A 13,663-nucleotide genomic window follows, 5' to 3' on the forward strand; every position below is an offset into this window, starting at 1 on the left:
TTGATCCTTTCGGAGGGTCGACAAAGGTAATTGGGTCGCTGAAATTGACTCGTTCCCTCCGCCAAAATTTCAGCCTTGTGCCTATAGTAGACTATTATTATTATTATTATTATTATTATTATTATTATTAGTAGTAGTAGTAGTTGTAAGTATTATTATTATTGACCTAAGAACAGCCATTTACATCGTATGTATCTCGCATTTATGTTCAATCTCCGTCTATATTTTTTCAATCGTTGTTCTTTTACCCGTGTCACATTTGGTCGGATAGATCAAAGACGTTCCACCCATGACCATTTCTTCGCTCTGCATCCAAGACCACATCATCCGTCTCTAATTTGATACCCCCCCTCCCACTTACCCAAGTCTGTAGGGCGTGATTTCAGGGAGATTTTGGCTGCTGTTCTTAGTATGCTTAGTGACCACGTAGAGGCCGCCCTCTTTTCTTGAGTTTTGTTGTTTTGGTTCGTAGTATATAGGAAATGGATTGATTATATGACACGAAGCACCTATCTTTCATTTCCATCTTATGTACAATATTTATAGCGAATTTCTACACATATACGTATATAAACTTATACACACACACACACATATATATATACATGTATGTAGGTATTTAAACTTATATATACGCATATATATGCACAGACGTATACATACATACATATATATATATATATATATATATATATAAGCGTACATATACGTGTGTGTGTGTGAATTTTTTGTCTCTACCCCCTCCTCCACCGCCTGTATTGTTATATAATTTCCAGACCCAAGAGATAGCGAACTTTATTTTTTTTATCTGTTTGCTGTAGTCAAAATATATTTGTTTGTTTATAAACTATTCTGTGCTTCCTGTCCCAACACATTTCATATTCTGACAAACCCCCTTTTCTTTGAATTTGAAAAAAGCTAAAAATAAACAATTGGAGACTGTTGCCCATGTCACATCGATTTAGCTGTGGGCTTATATTCTTTTAGAATCAGGGTGTGTTCGATTTAATTTAAAATTTAGTTTTATGTCGTCGATTAGAATTGTCATTTATTATTGCCACAATACTAGTTTATTATTGTAGCAATCTCTCCGTGAGTCGGTCATACAAGTACCAGTAATTTACACTGTTGGTTTACTCCACTCTTCTCGCTACCCTCATTGGGCTTTCTACCAACGATAGAAATTATTATTATTATTATTATTATTGGAGCCATTGTAGAGAAGATTTCGCAGCATAAATTCAGTGACATTTCAGTGTTATGGAGTTAATTATCTGATTAACATTGCAGAGTGCCTCCGTTTCCTGTGGACGAAAGTAGGCGTTATATATAGCTAAATATAAATGATATGGAAATTAAAAGATAATGCAGCTTTCAAGTGCATTGCTGTAGTAAACGAAATGGAAGAATATTGATATGTGTAAACTTAAGCTTCCTAAAACGAGTTTTACTGTTAGAATCTTATTTAAAAATAAACTTGTTCGTCGGTTCAAACCTCCCATGTCATGTAGCATTTCGACAGAAGTGTTTTCGTTATATTACAAAACTTCTACCGTTTTAGATAAACGGACACTTTATGTGGTTTATCGGTATTAAAATGTGAGACTGTCACGGTTAGGATACCTTCGATCATAGATCTATCTGCTCGTTGAGGGCTAACTTGGAGCTAAGACAGCAAGTAAGATCTTCTGTTCGATGAGGGTTGACCTACCACCGAGCAAGTATTGATATAGTTGAATTTTGTCTTGTTCCTGTTGTGCTTGTAAATATCGGACCAAGTTTTAAGATTTATCCAGAGAAAAAGCAATTTTTGTTTAAAGTAGGAAGTTACACACCCTCGAATGGGTTGTGTGTATATATATATGTCTTTTAAAACTTAATAGTTTTGTTGAAATGATTTGTCGGAAACATTAAACTTACTCCATTTAGCAAGTGTTTTTTTTTTTTATTTAAGTTTTCGTTAGCAAAACTGAAGAGTAGGTGTTTGACCAGCTAGAAACAGCAGCTAAATCAGAGCGTACTTCCTGAAGAGAACCACATATTAGATGACGCAGTCTTGATCTTGGTGGAACGTCTACCATCAATATAGGTCTGCTCGATTAAGGTTGGCTTACCACTAACAATATCCGTCTTATTGCTTTATTGTTCTGTTTGTGAATTCACGTACGTACCGACCCTTAGCTATATATACGGGTCGTAACATGGTTGGAAGTATTACTGTTATATTGAAATTGTACGCAAAAAAAAAAAAAAATTCTATTGCCTTATAGTAAATATTTAATATTTCACCTAGAGTTTCACTTTACGGCATTCCGTAACTTGATTTTCGTGCCCTTGTCCTTAGACAGGGCTAACTTGGCTGGATAGAATAAATCTCTCTCTCCAATTGGTTTTATCATGTGTATATCTGATCAAGAATTATTGATCACCTGATCTGTGGAATGTTTAATTAGCTAGAAGAAAATACAGTCATCCATGTTTATATTTTAAAAACAAATTGACGAAACACGCTCATACAATGGATGATAATACAATTATTATCCATTTATCTCTTCTTATGACTGATTATAAATTTTAGGGAACAGTGACACTCGAACTCACGATTCCCTTTATTCAACTTGAAATTGTCACCCACTGAAATCTTCGAATATTATTGATTTCTTTACGTTGCTGCAAAAATATACATTTAAAAACAAAAGAAAGAACGACGTTATGACGTTCATGCCTTTTTTTAAAGAAGAAAAAAAAACCAAATTATGAGCAACATTAAAATGTTGCTTAACTGAGACACCAGGCCACTGGACCACACCATTGCCCTCCCTCATAGTAGCTTCGGTTTGCCATCTCATATTTCTAAGGCCCTCTGCATGTCCAGATCTAACCTCACAATATTATTATTATTTTTAAAAATTTTATTTATGAAGTGTTACTTAACAAAATATTGGGACTATTCTGTTAAAAAAAAAAACAACAAAAATAAAAATCCTTTTCGTGACTGATTATAGTTTAGCTTATGTGTTGGTTAAATTGCTTCAGAATTGATTCCATAATTATTAAAATCCCAACTTCACATTTTAAATCTTAGGTATTCACTCTCATTTATGAACTTGCTGTTCATCCAAGATAACTTCAGGGTTGTGTGGTTAAGAAGTTTGTTTACTGATTTTACAATTGGCCCCATTATGTGACACCTTGAGCAAGTGTGTTCTACTATAGCCCTAGATCAGCTAAAGCCTTGCGAAAGGATTTGTTAGATGAAAACTGAAAGAAGTCCATCACACACACACACACACACACACACACACACATAATGTAATTGTATGTGTAGTTTTCTGTCTCCTTTTCTTGAAATCTCATGGTAATTGTAAATGAGTATCACTGCCATACAGGTCTCGCATAGGAATATGGGGGAATCTTACCATACTAGGAAACATGAGGATTAGCAGCACGGAGGGCATCTCTTGAAAATCTGCCTCAACAAATTCCATCTGACTCATGCAAGTATGTAAAAGTAGATGTTAAAATGTTGATATATCTTTACATGTCATCATCATTTAGTGTCCGTTTTCCATGCAGGCATGAGTTGGACGGTTTGACAAGAGCTGGCTAGAGAGAAGACCACCAGACTTCACTGTCAGTTTTAGCATGATTTTTACGGCTGGGTACCCTTCCTGACACCAACCACCCTCAGAGTGGACTGAGTGCTTTTTATGTGGCACCATATATATATGGACAGTGTGTAACTGGTGGCTAAGAAGACTGGAAGGACTACAGCTTTAGTCAAAGTGTCCCTTAACCTGCAGCAGTTTGAAGTACTGGAGTCGATGTCATCGACTAACTCTCCTCCCTAAAATTTCAGCTTTGTCCCTTTGGTAGAAAGAATTGTTGTTATCAATTAATATTTTCCTCAACAAATGGCATTGCCAGTAGGATACCTGATTGGCGTTTACTGATCCTGATAAGATGTGGTTATAATGTTTTGTAGTTCCCACCTTCAAGAAAGAAATCGAAAGATAGCGATGACCTTGGTGGTCTGAAGAAGGTTTAATCTATTTTTATGGAAGGCTGACAATGAGGTCTGTAGTTCATTTGGGTTTCAGAGAAATACAATAGATTATATGGAATAATGTGTGACCTAAAATAAAAGTTGGTCATTGCTGAATGAAGCAGGTTTATGTGTCTGTGTCAAGAGTCATGTGAGAACATTGTAAAAATTTTGCTTGGCTTTTAGAACTGGGTTTGATATTGTAAAAACCATAGTTAAGATGGGTAAAGTAATGAACATGGATTAATACAACTGAGACTTGTTGAAGGTATGAATCAGGCAGTCCATAGATCAAGGATGTTTGACAAACAAGTACAGTTTGGAAATATGTCGCTCAATGCCTGTCTAAGCTTCCGTACAACAAAAAATTATTTAGTATTTCTCTGAAAGTAGAACTTAGAAATGCCAGTTGCTAAAAGGAAGAAATTTCCAAAATACAATTTTCTGGTTATTAATATGTGTTTATTAATAGGAAAATGTCATACATGTAGAATACTAAGCAAATTGAGCAACAACAACAAAACCCCCACTTTCAATCAGTTTGTAGCTTTACAAAGGAAAGTATAGGACAAATTGATAATGGGAATGTTTGCACTACCAGGTAAGGACCACTGCAAGGAAAATTGTATAGTATCAGCTAGGGTATTCAAGAGTATACCAGTAGTGAGTTTACTGTAATTCCAAGGAGGTTTTGGGTACTCATTAGTCAACCAAAACCCTCTCGAAAGTCATCTACTTTTCTAGTTTGACGGATCAACAACTGAAACTGGCGTGTAATATAAGATTATACTAATTGTAGCTGGCCATGGACTGTAATAAAAGTCATGGTGTTGTTGGAGCCATAGTAGTGGTTGTGGACTATAATAAAAGTTCTGGTACTGTTGGAACTCATTTAAAACTAATTAATTCTTAGAAAATTACTATTTGTAAATCTCACAGCGAGAGATATTCAGCAACAGTACTTTGGAGTAAAGACTGTTTGCCAACATAACATGGCAGTCCTGGTTTAGGACGAATGTTGCTGTAATTTAGCCCCAGGAGACATCGTCTCCAGCTGGCTATACGACATGATCTGTGTCCTTCTAATTTTTAATTTATAGATCAGTGACTAGTTGTCACTTTGAAAACTATATATTTCGAAGGGGAATTTGGCAGCACCACCTTTAGCCGAACAATGATTGTGTGCTGATGAAGGGAAATAACCCGGAAATCACGATACACAGATATTGTTTTGAGCTGAGTGGGGGTGCTAGATTCCCTTGTTCGAAAAAAAATATAAGGACACAGATCGTGTGGTATAGCTAGCTGGAGACGATGTCTCCTGGGGCTAAATTACAGCAACATTTGTCCTAAACCAGGACTGCCAAATTATGTTGGCAAACAATCTTTACTCCTAATTAATTCTTGCTATTGCTTTGCCTTGAAGATGCCAGTCTGTTAAATGATTGTATGTCCATTAAATGTGGTTCTTTCATATTTTGAATCCTTTAAACTACCAATTCATATTTCCACTAGTTGACGTTGAATCACAACAAATGGTTGGAAAAGCATATTAGAACTTGTTCCAATTGATACTAGCAAGCGGTTTCTCTCTATAGTAGTAATATGAAATTCTGGTGGAAAATTTATATTCAAACTCTTATTCAACCTCTAATATTGAACCCATCTCAGACACATTAGCTGTGATAGAATTTGTTTACCAACTTCAATCACTGGGGTGTGTGTCACCAGATTCAAATAGATAATGATTTTAAAAAAATAAATAATCATTATCTATTTGAAATTTGATATCTGTGGTTGTGTACCACTGAATTCAGATAGAAATAACAATACTATTAACAGCCCTATTGGTTTGTTGTGTTGGACATGGAAGTGTTTGGGTGCAACTAACTGCTGAGGATTTGTACTTAAAAGACCCATATTACACTGGATTGATCGACAGATAGAAGCATGATTATTAGATCAGAAAAAAAATAGTTTGAGAAAGATTCCATTTCAAATGAAAGTATTAAAACCAGATTGACTTTTATTCTAGAAAATATGTCCCCCAATAATGATAATAATAATAAAAGAAACTAGAGTCCTTTTTAACCCATTAGCATTTAAAGTAACTGTATCAGGCCCAGATCTTCTACCTGTTTCATGTTCAAGGAGGCCAGATCTGATCTCTTACACCTACCTGTAATATCATTCTAAAAATAAGCTACCACATCATTGAAGTTTTGAAGCTAATGCATGATTAATTCAAAACAATGTGTAATCTGAATGCTAAAGAGTTAAGATTTGCTGGGTGCGGTCTACCACAGTGTCAAACAAGGTTATCTACTGTTTCATTCAGAGATTTTTGAGATTAAAAAACTTTAGATATTTCAGTGATCATTTTTTTTTTTTTTTTTCAGAATTATAGTTTTAGCATCTAGCCATAACTACTCAATGGCTTGAGTGTGTTCTCTGGTCACTGGATCCACATAATGTCGTTGATGGTTCACTGTCAGATGGTGATGACCTATGGGATTTAAATTATTATAAGTGGGCCACTCATCTGAATGAATTAGTGAACCTTTTTCACATTCTCTTTCAATAATTGGGATCAAACTGTTCCTGTCGTGCTGTTCCATAGAAAAGAATCGACAGTCTGAGCCTTGTTTGAGACCAAAAATCCACAGCCGATCAATTCTACGTCCATGGTTCCTATTGTTTCATTGTTCTGCATCACTGTCTTCGAAGAGAGGAGCATTGTCACCATTCAACCTTCTTCCTCAAATGTGTTTTCGACAACCAGCAAATTATGTTTCGTCAATCTGAATGGGGTTATTCGTTCCAACTATCTTCCCTCGTCAGACAACTCCACACACCTCACGGCACATACTGTACCTGTCAGTTATTGTATTTTTAGATTTTCCTATGAGTCACTATTGTGGTCATGGGTATATATCCATGACAAAGAAAAATATTAGTTCTAAAATCTCACTCACGCTCAGCTTGCAGTTTAATTTGTTGTTAATGTCCGTATAATGGAAAAATTGGTTTCCTTTACAAGATAGATAACCCTGGCTATACAGTTTGACAATGTGATAGACTGCATACTATACTAGCACCATTTGCTGGATTTTTATGGTCAATACCTACCAAAATTTGCTGAGATAGTTGAATCATTTGTGAAATTGTGCAAGGAAAATGTTGACTGTGCGTGGACAAAAGGATTAGTAATAGGCATTTAATGATTTAAATACAAAAAATAGTGCTCTTGCTGAGAATCCTGTTGTAAGGATATTTGATACCAATAGGCATGTTGACATTCAAAGCTATTGAGCAATCTATGTCTGAAGTTTTATTGCAAACCAACCACTTAGTCCTATATTTATCAGGAAGGTCAACTGCTGATGAATCTAATTATTCAAATATTGACAGAGGGCGGGCGGTTTAGAAACTGTAGATCACAAAAATGTTCCCATCCTAATTTACATTGTAGACATTTTCTTACATATAATCATAAACTTCTTGAATTCATATTTAATCCACACAAGGAAATTCCCAAGGTTATGTCTTGAGGGATACTGAGGTGGGCCATGTAAATGGCAGCATTTGATTTTGATATCATATATCATCATTTGACGTCATCGCATGGTTGAGACAGATTTTCTATAGCTGGATTCCCTTCCTGTTGCCAGTATTCCCCTGTTTCCAAGTAAGCTAATATTTTCCATGACCATACATGTTTTTTCTATGGAAGACTGGAAAGGAAACAAACATTATCATCACTTATATTACAGTGATGATTGTTTACCACCATCACATGGTGTTAGGACAAAGGTACATATATGCATACACACACACACACACATATGTGTGTGTGTGTGTGAGAGATGGGTTTCTTGTAGTTTTCATCTACAAGATTTACTCACTAGGCTCTGGTCAGCCCAGGGCTATAGTAGAAGACACTTGCCCAAGTTGCTGTGCAGTGGGATTGAACCCAAGACCACATAGTTGTGAAGCAAGCTTTTTAACCATACAGCCATGCTTGTGCCTATATGTTAAGAGAAATATTCCCTATGTTGACACACTTTTATGGCTACATTTTAGATTACAACTGCGACAAATTAATCTAGACAAGAGCATTCAGAGAGCGCAAAGCTCCGCCAAGGCAACACCAACGTCCTCTCAACGATTAACCAGAGATGATTTTTAATATGAGAATATCTGAAATAAAGTTGACTGCTCTCACAAGCAAGAATACTAAAAATGAACCTGACCGCTCTTAAAAATTTAGTAAAAAAAAAACAGGAAAAATAATCCAGAATCATTGTCCAGTACTGGATTGATCCCAAAATCTAATCAGTTCGTGCTAGTCATGAGGCCAAACATCCCTGAAAGTTTCATCAGAATCCATCCAGCAGTTCTTGAGGTATCTTGTCCACGGACAAACAAACAAAACAATGCCTCTGCTTTCGCTTAGGTGGAGGTTATAATGTTGATAGTTTCATACACCGGAAAGAAGCTGTTTGTATTTTGATAGTAGCGATGGAAACACTGTGTGAAGGCATGAAACTGGATAAAATCATTTCCTGAATAATTAAAAGAGAGTAACTACTCCAATGCCATGAAACTTTGAAAAATGATATTCTTTGTGGTGATAATCTTGCTATTCTACGTGAAGTATTTGGGAAACACATGATTAAGTGTTCTTGATGATGTCTGTTGTTGCATATATATATATATATACACACGTGTGTGCATGTATGACATGCAGTCATTCAGTCATTTAAAGCTTGAAATACGGTAACCTACCTATCCTCCACTATATATATCATCATCATCGTTTAACGTCCGCTTTCCATGCTAGCATGGGTTGGACGATTTGATTGCACCAGACTCCATTAAAAAAGGCTCCATTAAAAAAGCACCCAGTATACTCTGCAAAGTGCTTGGTATGAGGAAGTGTATATCCAGCTGTAGAAGCCAGGCCACAGCAGACTATGGAACCTGGCGTGGAACCTGACCTTGCCAGTTCTTGCTAAGCTGTCCAGCCCATGCCAGCATGGAAAAACAAATGTTAAATGATGATAATGGTATATTAACAGGTATAATTTTATAGGTGGTGCAGTCAAAACCTCTATTACTATTGGTTCCATTGTAAACCATTGTAGAAACATGTTCCCTTATAAGCAAGATGGTCAAGAGAGCAACCTATTGTAAGCACTTGGTTTATAGTATCTGGTTTGGGCATTCAATTCGACACACATCAGTTTGTCTTGCTGGAAATAAGTTGTACTTATTTAACCACAGGTCGATGATAGTCAAGTAGTGTTATTATTAGAAGCATCCTATTCATGAAATGCTTTTGGGCCTACTCCTTTTAAACAAAAGTAGTATGTAATTAAGATTTAGCTGCTATTGTTAGCAGGCTCAGTGATTATATAGAGGGCTCCTCTTCAGTTCCTCCAGAAAGTGGTACATGTTATAATATCTTCTTACTGCCACAGACATCAGGCTTCATATTTTGATTCTATGGATTCTGTTGATCCATAAAAGCATTATCTGTGTTTGCTAACCGGTATTAGATATGGTAGACAGCCTAGAGAGGCCTAGATTAGAAATGCTATTTTAAAATATAACACACAAATACAATAATAGTTTTTTTTTTGTTTTCTATAGTTTGGAATGAAATTTGTTTTAATGAGAAAAAATGAGGAAATTGTGTTCATAATTTTCTGTGTCAGAATTACATAAATATTGAAATGATTTAAACTAAGAACTATAGTTTGAGTTGGAGACCCTAGTTTCTCAGAAATTACCATCGTACAGTAAAATCAGTCAAATTGTAAAAAAAGAAAAGATCAAATTTATCAGCTGATTCGTCCCGCCTTGTTTTGGATAATACTTAATAGAAACTGGATCCTTTATAGGTGCAGATGTGGCTGTATGGTAAGAAGTTTGTTTCTCAGCCACATGACTCTGGGTTCAGTCCCACTGCATGGCACCTTGGCCAGATGTCTTAAACTATAGCCCCAAGCCAACCAAAGCCTTGTGAGTAGATTTGGTAGATGATAACTGAAAGACACCTGTTTGCATATATATATATATATATATATGTGTGTGTGTTTGTTTCCCATCACTGCTTGATAATCAGTGTTGGTTTGTTTATGTCCTGCAAAAGAGACTGAATAACTACCAGGTTTTGAAAAAGAACTGGAGTCAATTCATTCAGTTTGTCATGTTTTGAATGCCTAAGCAATATATAACAAATGCTGTACATTTGTTTAAATAGTTAAACACCACCAGTCACATGGCATGCACAGGTTTTATGTGAACTTGTCCATTTTTTTCTATAATTGCAATTAAAATAAACAGGTACACACACAGTTGATTCCATTGCTACAGGATTATGGTTGATGTCGTTGCCCCTTCTCATACGTTCTGCTACGGCAAGATAGAAATTTGCAGTTTAGGTCTATTTGATCCGTGTTCCTGCACCTGTGCTTTTGAAATAAGTAAATTACAAAACTTGACAATGGCATCACCAATAAAATTTTGGTCATTATCTTGTAGCTTATCCTTTAATTCACCCACGTGAGCTTTTGCTTTGAATGCCACAAGTCAGATTGAGACATCTCTGATCGACTTTAAGCTTATGTCACTTAGAGATTTTCCTTGCTTTGTCAATGAGGCTGTTTATATATTCTCATTTAATGTAACATTGAATGTCTCATTATTATAAATATATTGTTATAGCCATCTTTTAATAATGTTGCTATTTTCTGTTTTACAGTTGAATATATATACTTGGGGTACCTTGTTTTGAAATTAACCCAAGACTCTGAGATTAATTTACACAATTGCGGTATGTGAAAGCCTAAAAAAAGGTTTTGTGCTTCATAAACATTACAGGTAAATATTGGTTTATCTTGTTTATTACTGCTTCGTCAGTTGTTTTTTTTTTAAATATATTTGTAAATGTATGTTAAAATTCAGTTATATGTCCTTCTATAATATGAAGTTGTAACCTTGAGTATGAGCAGGAAACTTTATGGCTTTATTGCAGAGATTTATATTGCATTATAGATGCAAGCATGGCCATGTCTCTTTTCAGCTTGTTTAACTCTTTATCACCTGTCGTCTTGATAGAATTTCACACTGAAGTTAACCAGGTAGAGCTCTCTTCTGGACAGTAGGCTTCTCTCGCAGGGTGAAAGACATTGTATGATGCTTGTGCGCAAACAGCTGTGCTGCTTAATAGTGAGACATAAGTGCTGAATGCAGATTTGCAAAGGCTCTAGCTAGCATGCTCCATTGGACATGCAGCATCAGTGTGCATGAAAGTCGAAGTAAGAACCATGCCATAGCTGACATTGGAGCATGGTACCGTCCTCAGACCCATCAAATCTTGTCAAACCATCCAAATTATGCCAGCATAGAAGATGAACATTAAAAGATGATGTGTAGATTTATATTCTTGTAACCCTTTAGCATTTAGATTAATGTGTCAAATACAATACTTATTTATTCACATTTTTTTGAATTAGTCCTGAATTGTCTTGTAGCATTGAGATTTTGATGATGTGGTTGTGTATTTTCAGGATGACATTGTAGGGTAGGTAAGAGAGAGAGATCTGTTCTGGCCAATTTCAACATAAAACAGCTAGAATATATGGGCCTGTTCGAATGCTAAATGGTTCAACTTTGATGTTGTGTTTTAGTGATTTCTGTCATCGTAGAAAATGTCATATATTTTTGTAAAGAGTTTCCCTTAGTTTTCCCCATTCTGTTAGTATGTTTTCTAGATAGGATCTTACTAACATTGAAAGACATCCAATCTAGTTTTATCAATAACAGTCAACTTACCTTATAAAACACGGATTCATTTGACATAGTTCTTCCTGTGGCACTGCATCTACTGATGGTCTTAAGACGCTAAGGAATGAACAAGTGTATATGTCATTGTCCCCAATACAGTCATAGTCGGTAGTTGCTGATGATACAGAGTTCAAGTAGACCCACAATTAAATGCTGCTGCTGTTATAATTGTTGTTACTACTACTCATTGTAAATTGCATCCAAAAGTTCTCCCAACTGATCTGGAAAAAACAAAAAGACTGACCAATACACAACCTTTGGTTGATGACACATGCTGTCTCTTCTTCCTTCCTTTCTGAAATAACTCGTATACCTACCTGTCATATCGGTCAAACCCCACCTGGCATAACTTCCTTTACTTCAGATCTCTCATACATTCTCACCATTCATTAAGCCTCACAGTAACCACTATAAACCATTATAATCTCTCTTCCCCTTAATACTGGCCCCTTAATAAGGCGGCGAGCTGGCTGAAACGTTAGCGAACTGGGCGAAATGCTTAGCGGTATTTTGTCTGCCGTCACGTTCTGAGCTCAAATTCCGCCGAGGTCAACTTTCCCTTTCATCCTTTCGCGGTCGATAAATTAAGTACCAGTTACGCACTGGGGTCGATGTAATCGACTTAATCCTTTTGTCTGTCTTTGTTTGTCCCCTCTATGTTTAGCCCCTTGTGGGCAATAAATAAATAATACTGGCTTTCTGAGTTCCTTTCTCACCATATTTTTCTTGCAAATACCTTTACCTTATGAAGACATTCAGAACATCAACTAACTGTGTTGAGCTTAGCAGTGTTGGAAGGTAGGACCTGCAGTGGCTGTGAACATCATCTCTTTCTTCTGACCTCACTAAGTTTGAAGGACCTGCAAGGATCATAAACATCACTGCTTGATTTCAGCCATCTGTGAAGGTCACAAACATCACCTCTTTCCTCCTGGCAACGATCATGCTCAAATGGTGCTTTTTACATGCCACCGGCATGGGACCGGTCAGGGCGGCTATAAAACCAAAAAGGTGTAAATGTGAGATTATCTGATCGTTCGATTTGAAATCTAAGCAGTTCTGTTTACATTTCAAAATCCTAAATGTACCTACATAATTGTTTATCAGCTATATTATTCTAGATTTGTTATCTCACTAGCCATGCCTCCCTTTCAATTTCAATTATCTATTTTCAATATATTCTATTAATAAATGGCTCTCAATGAAGGTAAATGTGATATCTATGTATATTTATATTATCTCAGTATATTGTTGAAAGTGACTGACGCAATATAAACTGTATGTAATAGTATATATTCGAATGAGAAATATTGTCAAGTAGTAGCAGTAGTAGTAGTGCTAACATTATCACTTTATTATTTGGTGAATGGACAACTTATCAAAGTCCTTTTCTTGAACTTGAATAATTATTTTTAGAGAGTCATGAAGGTTGTCAGGTCAAGTTGCAGGTTGTTGAGCAAATTGACATATCTTCAAACCACATTTATGCTGATTTTGCTGTGACCCTCAAGAAAGCACATTGTTCTTCTTGCTTTTAGTCTGGGCCAGCTGCCGAAAGGATTTACTTATAATTCCATTGTCAAGTGATTTGTGAAGCAGCCAGTTTTCTCAAACCCATCCTTCTTTTGCTGTTAACTGAGGGAAATGGATGGGAAACAGTGAAAAATGTTGAGAGTAGAAAAGAAAAATGCATGTTGGGATTTTATTTTAACTTGAGGTAGTATTAACTTATATAGGATGTAATCATCATCATCATCATCATCA

General features: G+C 35.9%; 1 protein-coding gene across 1 annotated transcript in view; it reads left to right on the forward strand.

Moving 5' to 3' along the window:
* LOC106877733 (E3 ubiquitin-protein ligase RNF13) overlaps window positions 1–13,663 on the forward strand; it is a 67,963-nt gene that overhangs the window by 3,376 nt on the left and 50,924 nt on the right. The window contains exon 2 of the mRNA XM_052974710.1: window positions 10,815–10,933. The gene's annotated coding sequence lies outside the window, so the exon portion shown is untranslated. The remainder of the gene's footprint in view (window positions 1–10,814; window positions 10,934–13,663) is intronic.

The sequence above is a fragment of the Octopus bimaculoides genome, chromosome 19 (genome assembly GCF_001194135.2).
Source record: "Octopus bimaculoides isolate UCB-OBI-ISO-001 chromosome 19, ASM119413v2, whole genome shotgun sequence".
Taxonomy (NCBI): Eukaryota; Metazoa; Mollusca; class Cephalopoda; order Octopoda; family Octopodidae; genus Octopus; species Octopus bimaculoides.